At 32.1% G+C, this 7,413-nt stretch overlaps 1 pseudogene; it reads right to left on the minus strand.

The window, feature by feature from the left end:
- Window positions 1-1,253: 1,253 nt before the first annotated feature.
- LOC147000067 (NADH dehydrogenase [ubiquinone] flavoprotein 2, mitochondrial pseudogene) lies at window positions 1,254-1,880 on the minus strand (annotated as a pseudogene).
- Window positions 1,881-7,413: the final 5,533 nt, after the last annotated feature.

Genomic DNA, 7,413 nt, shown 5'->3' on the forward strand with positions numbered 1-7,413 from the left:
TACGAACAAAGCAAAAATTATACTTCAGTGGATTTCTAATTTTGCTTTCTGCAGTGGTTTGAATAAGAATGACACCTGTCTCGAAAAAACGAAAAAAAAAAAAAAAAAAAAAAAAAAAAAAAAAAAAGAATGACACCTGTGGGCTCATGTATTCCAGTGCTTGGTCATAAGGGAATGGCACTACTTCAGAGAAATTAGAAGATGTGGCCTTGTACTAGTAGGTGAGGCCTTGTAGGAGGAAATATGACCTTGTCGGTGAAAGACTGTCAGATCAGTGCCAGTGTCTTATTCTTGCTGGTCCCTGTGAATCCAGTAATAGAATCCTCAGTGACTTCACCAGCACCTGTGTCTGCATGCCACCAGGCTACCCTCCATAACGACAGTGGACTGTAAGCAAATCACTCTTGAATGTTTTTCTTCACAGAGATAGAACACTGAAGAGATCACTTCCTCTGGTATTCTACCTGAAAACTTCTGCATTTCTTTTCCAGCCTTGCTCACAATTGTTAGCAACATGGACTGGACTTTAACCTACTTCTTTAATTTGTCTGAATTATCATATCACTCCTGGATCTTATCACATGGCTCAAATTCATTGCTACTGCAGGAAGATGCCCTTGTGCAATGTTCCATATTCTCATTTCAATTTAATACATAATTTTATAAGTTTTACCATCTAAAAAATTTTCTTTATAGTCTAAGTGTTTCAGGAAACTAGGTATTATTATCTTATAGATTCATTTACAATGAAAAAGGATTTTTTTCTTGTAAAAGCCTTACATATTTCTGATGAATAGTCAAATTATAAATGCCAGTCTTGGAAGGCAGCAAATGAGAACAATATTGAATGAATATGTGATTAGAGAAATATAAAATTAACACTTTAATTTATTTGAGCTATAATGAGTAATATGTGGCTGGCTTTTTTCCCATTTTAAATTCAGTGGCTCTTAATAATAACATGAAATAAAAGCTGTATATTTTTATCTGCCATCAGGGTCTTTCTGTTATAGTCTATCAGTGAATCACTAATGCTCTGACCCTGTGTAATGGCTTTCACTACTGTTCCTTTTAAAGCACCAATTGGTGATAATAGTCTATCATAGCAGATCATGAAAACCAATTATTAAAGGAAAAGAATTCACCAAGCAAAATGCATAACTGGAAGTACTGGGAAAATAAAGAGGATTTAAAAAAAATGTAAATAATTTCATATTTTATTTCTCCAGTGACATCTCTACAGTGAATATAAGTTAAAGTCTTTCTTCTACACCAATGCTAGGTTGTTTGGGTGGTTCAGTCAAAGAAGGAAGGCCTCCAGCTGGCTCAAAATAGAACCAGACACTTCTTGGCCCACGCTTTGGAACTTTTCCAGTTCTGAGTTCATTAGTATTATCTTCAATAACCTTGGTTGTTAGATCCTCATAGAAGTTGTCATTTATTTGAATCATTGGTGCATTTACACATCCTGAAGTATTCACCTTCCATAACAGTGAATAGTTTTTCAGGTGTAGTGCATCTACCTTTTGTTCTAAGCATTCTCTGAAGGGTCTCCAGTCTCTCAGAATCTCAAGCATGCAAAGATACTAGTACATACATGAAACTGGCTTTTGATTATACATTGTATAAAAAGTTTTTACTTTGCATACTCTCATTAGAGGTAGTTCTAAAACTTCTGCCACCTTGTTCACAGCAGAGAGGAAAAACCTTCTATTCTGCCTTTGTGGTAGATCCAGGACAGGCAGCAGAACTGCTTTATGCCCATCTGGGTAATTTTTTATTACTGCTTCCATTATCTTATACTTTCCTGGTGTAGAATCAAATGGAGTATCTGGGTAATTCTCAGGAGGATTACAATGCACAAATAAGGCTCCTCGCATGTATTCAGAACATGACTGGCCACAATATTCTCCTATCCTGGCTGCTCAAGGCTGGTTCTGAATGTAAAGAAGATTTTTTATAGTGAAGTAGTGTCTGGCTAGATCAATAGACAAGTAAATTTATTACACAATTTCAATTACAGTTTTTATAAACTTTACAAGAGAAGCAATAAACCATTTTCAAAATACATGCTGAAATACTTAAACACCTATATAATTTTTCTTCTAACAAGTTTTGAAGATTGTATTGCTTGTATAATATTAGTCTATTTGAACGAGTTTTTTAAAAAGTATTTCTCTAGTTATATTACAAAACAAGTATTTCTGTTGTTTTTCAAAAAATATTATTGATTTTGTATTCTAAGTTAAAAGTATCTTATTTAAAATAAGAGTATAATTTTCGAAAAATGCTATTATTCAATTAGATGAATTTTGAGCATAGTTAAATTGTATAGATGCAAATTAATCTTAACATAACTTTATTTCCATTTATGATGTTAATAAACGTGGTACTTTTAAGCAAATACAATGTTATAAATTTAGGTTTTAGAACATATAAATATTATTAATATTATCAAGAATCCCAGTATGTTATATAATATGTTTATTGTAAGTTTTATCAAGAATTAGCATAAAAACTAACATTCATTGAATAGCCATTTAATGTACTATGCAATTTTAACATAAAGTATATGAGACTAATAGTGGTAATTTAAAAATAGATTGATCATTTATTTTCTGTAATCCTTATTTTAATGAAAGTGAACTAGATAGTCACATCTATCATTTCCAGGGTCATGTTTCTTTAGAAAGTCCTAGAATATTCTTTGACTTTCATATGTAGAAAATGAAGTGTTACCTCATCTCTTCCTATTTTTATTGAAATTATTATACCTATAAAATACTGGAGAGTTTAAATATCTCCAATCCTGCATGGATCATAAGCTTTAAAAACATTTTCCATAAACTGTCAATGTTGTACTTGAAAATAATCAGCTTACTACCTAAAAGTGTTACAACACTTTGTCTTCCATGGTCCCCCTCTAAAGGCTTTATAACTTGGGTTGAACACATTTCAAAGGTAAATACTAAGTAATCAACTCCTTTTATTATCCTGGAACATATTCTTGTCATCTGAACATGATTTACTATTTATTTAAAATGTTTCTGGTAGGTTTTCAAGTTTATTTCACTGGGGGCATTATGATGTGGTTTGTAACTTTTATGAGAGGTATAGTATCTTTCTGCTCTTCTTTTCTTTCTTTCTGTGCTTTGACTTCCACATCTGGAGTTAGTTTTAGAGTGCAATTTGAAACAGGGAACCAATCATTTGTGCATTGTGGCTTGGTCCACACCTGGATCTTGGGGAATTCAGGCCCAGTGTCAGGGTCTGGTGACTCCTTATCTGTCAGTACTCAGAGCTAAAGGATGACAAAGGAAGTTTGGGATGTGTGCTAAGGATCTAGGAACCACTAATTGCCAGTGTCCCAAGCATATGGGTTGCAAAACTTGGGTGGGACATTTGTGGTTTACTTGTTGTTGCCAAGAATTGGATGATATGTAGAGGATTAGACTATGTGTTTGGGATCTGTGCTCCAAGCTTTTTATCTAAGCATCTGAATCAGGTAATGTTTAAGCAAATTGTATTAATATCATATATTTTTAATTAGTTTAGTGGTTATGTGACTAAGTTCAAATGATGTTTTTAACAGTGCTCAAAAATATCTATTAAATATAATTAACATAAGCATATACTTTTTAATTAAAGATGATTACTAAATATAATACACAGGTTCATGTATAAGTCCCAGTGACCACAGGACTACATATTAGTGACACATCCTTTATATAGGAGTATAGACTGAACATAATAATTTGTTTCTAATGAACAAAATAAAACAAAATAATTGGGTTGCAAAACACTGGGAATTCCACTCCCTTTGGCTGTTACTGAGGCCTTCTTACTTGCTCAGCTCTATGAAATGAACTTTCATGTTGTGATGGTTTGTACATGCTCATCTCAGGGAGTGGCACTATTAGAAGTAGGTGTGGTCTTTTTGGATTAGCTGTGTCACTGTGGGTGTAGGCTTTAAGACCCTTATCCTAGAGGCCTGTAAGTCAATATTCTGCAAGCAGCCTTCAGATGAAGTTGTAGAACTCTCAGCTCCTCCTAAACCATGACTGCCCAAACACTGTCATGCTCACTTCTTGATGTAATGTACTAAGTCTCTGAAACTGTAAGCAGCTCCAACTAAATTAAGGACCTTGGTCATGTTATCTGTTCATAGAAGTGAAAGTCTAAGAAAGACCCACGTTTTATCATGTTCTGTGGCAAATCTGACACACAGAAAACAGGCAGAAGCAACAAGTCAGTGTGTAATTAGTGAGACAGCCTAACAATTTGTAAAAAGTCAGAGGCTACCATGAAAGGGCTATCAAAAAGAAGGATCTTTATAATTAAAATATTAGATTAACAATAGGCTCTGTGAAGGCCAAAAGTAGAATACTCAGAAACTTGAACTCAGAGATTTGGTCTACTTGCTTTGGGACATGACAGCAATTATGAGCTTATGTCACTAAATTTAAGAATAATTTAATGCATGAGAATAAGTAAATAGTGCACTCAGGATTGTCATAGGGGTTATAAATTGGAAAGGGCAGAAATTCATATTTATAAGTATTAAAAATGATCTTTATGTACTTAGTGTGTTTAGAAACAAACAACTCATTTTTAATGTTTTTTCTTTATTTTTGATAATTTCATATAGGAATACAATGAAGGATGATCACATCTACTTTTCATTTCCCAGTATTTACCAATACCCATATGTACTCATCAATTCAACCCCATCTACTTCATACTTATGTTTGTTTGAAAGCCCAATAAGTTGAATTATTGCTGCTTAAATGCATATGGATGTGTGGCCATTCATTGGGTCGACCCAACTTATGAGGGGACACATTCTGATTTACAGGCTTCTATTGTATTTTTAGTGTTTTCTTTATTTTTTTTCTTTTAAAGATTTTAGTGTATTTAAGTTTGGGTTTTTAATTTAAGCTTTAATTGACGTCAGAATTGGGTGTTCAGATCAGAACATCCACAGTGACACAGCTAATCCAAAAAGACCACACCTACTTCTAATAGTGCCACTCCTAAGATGAGCATGTACAAACCATCACAACATGAAAGTTCATTTCATAGAGCTGAGCAAGTAAGAAGGCCTCAGTAACAGCCAAAGGGAGTGGAATTCCCAGTGTTTTGCAACCCAATCATTTTGTTTTATTTTGCTCAATAGAAACAAATTATTATGTTCAGTCTATACTCCTATATAAAGGATGTGACACTAATCTGTAGTCCTGTGGTTCAGATCAGATTCATGGGATTATTTCGATATATTTTTATCTGTTAAGAGATAGAGAGAAAGTAATATTGAAAGAAAGAAAGAAAGAAAGAAAAAGATTGAAAGAGTGAGAGTGAGAGAGTGTGAGAGGAAGGAAGAAAAGAAGGAAGGAAGGAGGGGAGAGTGAGAAATTGATAGATAAAAAAGAAAAAAAACAAATAAAGGCAAAACATAAAGAAAAAGAGAGACAGAGAGATAAAGTTTGGAAGAAAGGAGGAAACAGAAAGAAAGAAAGAAAGAAAGAAAGAAAGAAAGAAAGAAAGAAAGAAAGAAAGAAAGAAAGAAAGAAAATAAGAGAGGGAAAGGGAGAAAGAGGGAACGATTCAGAGATGGAAACATATGGAGAAAGACAGAATTTATGAAATATACAAAATTAATTAAAAATAAATAAATAAATGAATGAATAAACGTTTTAGGGATTTTTCAGCTTTATGTGTATTCATTTTAGATTTCTATGGTATTATAAAAGGATTTGTAGAGTTTTAGAAAAGTGTATTAGAGTTTCTTGTTTTTTAGGCTTCTATTTTATTTTTAGTGTTTTCTTTTTTTTTTTTTTTTTAATGAACTTTAATGATTTCGCAAAGCTGGAAAACAGTAAGAGATACAAAGAAAAACCCAATATAAACAACTCAAAAAAATTAATAAACAGAGGGAGAGAGAGTCAGAGAGAGAAATAGAGAGTGAGAGAGACTGAGAGAGACTGAGAGTGAGAGAGAGAGATAGAAACTTAGAAAGAAAAAACAAACAAGGAAAGGAAAAGAAAAAAGAAAGAGAGAGAGATAGAGGTAGAAAGGTAGGAAGAAAGGAAGAACGGAAGGAAGGAAGGAAGGAAGGAAGGAAGGAAGGAAGGAAGGAAGGAAGGAAGGGAGAGAGAAAGAAGGAAAGGAACGAAGGAAGAAATAGAAAGAAAGAAAGATAGAAAGAAAGAGAGAGAGAGAAAGAAAGAAAGAAAGAAAGAAAGAAAGAAAGAAAGAAAGAAAGAAAGAAAGAGAAAAGGAGAAAGATTCAGAGATGGAAACATAGGGAGAAAGACAGAATTTATAAAATATAAAAAAAATAATTAAAAAAAAACATACAAATAAATAAATGAATAGATAAATAGATAAACAAATAAACAAATAAATATTTTAGGCAAATTTCGGCTCCACGTGTATTCTTTTTAGATTTCTATGGTATTTTAAAAGGTTTTGTAGAGTTTTTAGAAAAGTGATTTAGAGTTTCTTGATTTTCAGGATTCTATTGTATTTTTAGTGTTTTCTTTAAATGATTTTAGTGTATTTAAGGTTTGGTTTTTAATTAAAGCTTTAATTGACATCAGCCTTGTCCAGGGTGATCAAATAGGATACATGGGATTATTTCGATTTATTTATATCTGTTAATAGATAGAGAGAAAGTAATACAGTTAGAAACAAAGAAATAAAGAAAAAGAATGAAAGAGAGAGAGTGAGAGGAAGGGAGGAAATAAGGAAGGAAGGAAGGATTGAAGGAAAGATGAAGGAAGGAAAGAAAGAATGAAGGAAAGAGGGTAGAGAGAGAAAAATTATAGAAAAAATAAATAAAGACAAAAAATAAAGAAAAAGAGAAACGAAGAGATAAAGTTAGAAAGGAAGTAGGAAACAGAAAGAAAGAAAGAAAGAAAGAAAGAAAGAAAGAAAGAAAGAAAGAAAGAAAGAAAGAAAGAAAGGGAGAGAGAAAGAAAGAGAGAAAGAGAGAAAGAGAGAAAGAGAGAAAGAGAGAAAGAGAGAAAGAGAGAAAGAGAGAAAGAGAAATACAGAATTTATTAAATAAATTAGTAATCATAAATAAATAAATAAATAAATAGATATCTTAGGCATATTTTGGCTTATTGTGTATTCTTTTCAGATTTCTAGAGTATTTCAAAAGTTTTGTAGAGTCTTTAGTATAGTGATTTAGATTTTCTTGTTTTTCAGGCTTCTAATTTTTTTTTGTTCTGTTTTGTTTTGTTTTGTTTTGTTTTTTTAATGATGTTACTGTATTTTAGGGTTTCGATTTTAATTTATGCTTTAAGTGATTTCATTTTTAATGCATTTTACTGTATTTCTTATAGTTTTGTTTTTGTTGTTGTAATTTTTGTTGTTCTCTTTTTTCCAAAAAAAAATTTAGGGTTTTAT

Source organism: Mus caroli, unplaced genomic scaffold (genome assembly GCF_978045245.1).
Source record: "Mus caroli unplaced genomic scaffold, Mus_caroli_1 scaffold_22, whole genome shotgun sequence".
NCBI classification, from domain to species: domain Eukaryota; kingdom Metazoa; phylum Chordata; class Mammalia; order Rodentia; family Muridae; genus Mus; species Mus caroli.